Raw genomic sequence first — 319 nt, forward strand, 5'->3', positions numbered from 1 at the left:
GAAGATCTCGGAGAACTCCTCGGCCGAGAGGGATTTAGCGGACGTCAAGTCCTCGCTGGTCAACGAGTCCGAAACGAATCAGAACAGCTCGTCGGACTCGGAGGTGAGCGGGGCTCGGCGCCGCACCGGGCTGGGCGGGTTGTTGCCACTTCGCAAACTTGTTCGTTGCCACCTTGTAACTCGGCGCCTTTCCTTTTTTCCTCTCTCCCCTTCCCGACCCCGCCAGGCGGAGAGGCGGCCCCCGCCTCGCTCCGAAACTTTCCGAGAGAAATCCCGGGAAAGTTTGGAAGAAGGTGAGTAGCGACCCCCGCTCCCCCGG

At 62.4% G+C, this 319-nt stretch overlaps 1 protein-coding gene across 22 annotated transcripts in view; it reads left to right on the plus strand.

The window, feature by feature from the left end:
* The first annotated feature begins 6 nt into the window (after positions 1 to 6).
* Positions 7 to 319, plus strand: part of TCF7L2 (transcription factor 7 like 2) — a 284,575-nt gene continuing 284,262 nt past the window's right edge. For 21 of the 22 annotated variants that reach the window (XM_019502823.1, XM_019502811.1, XM_019502819.1 and 18 more), the window contains exon 1: positions 233 to 293. The gene's annotated coding sequence lies outside the window, so the exon portion shown is untranslated. Of the gene's footprint in view, positions 104 to 226; positions 294 to 319 lie in introns of those variants that run through there. The other variant, XM_019502825.1, reaches the window with a different exon arrangement.

Source organism: Gavialis gangeticus, unplaced genomic scaffold, assembly GCF_001723915.1.
Source record: "Gavialis gangeticus isolate Ggan-Ray unplaced genomic scaffold, GavGan_comp1, whole genome shotgun sequence".
Lineage (NCBI taxonomy): Eukaryota > Metazoa > Chordata > Crocodylia > Gavialidae > Gavialis > Gavialis gangeticus.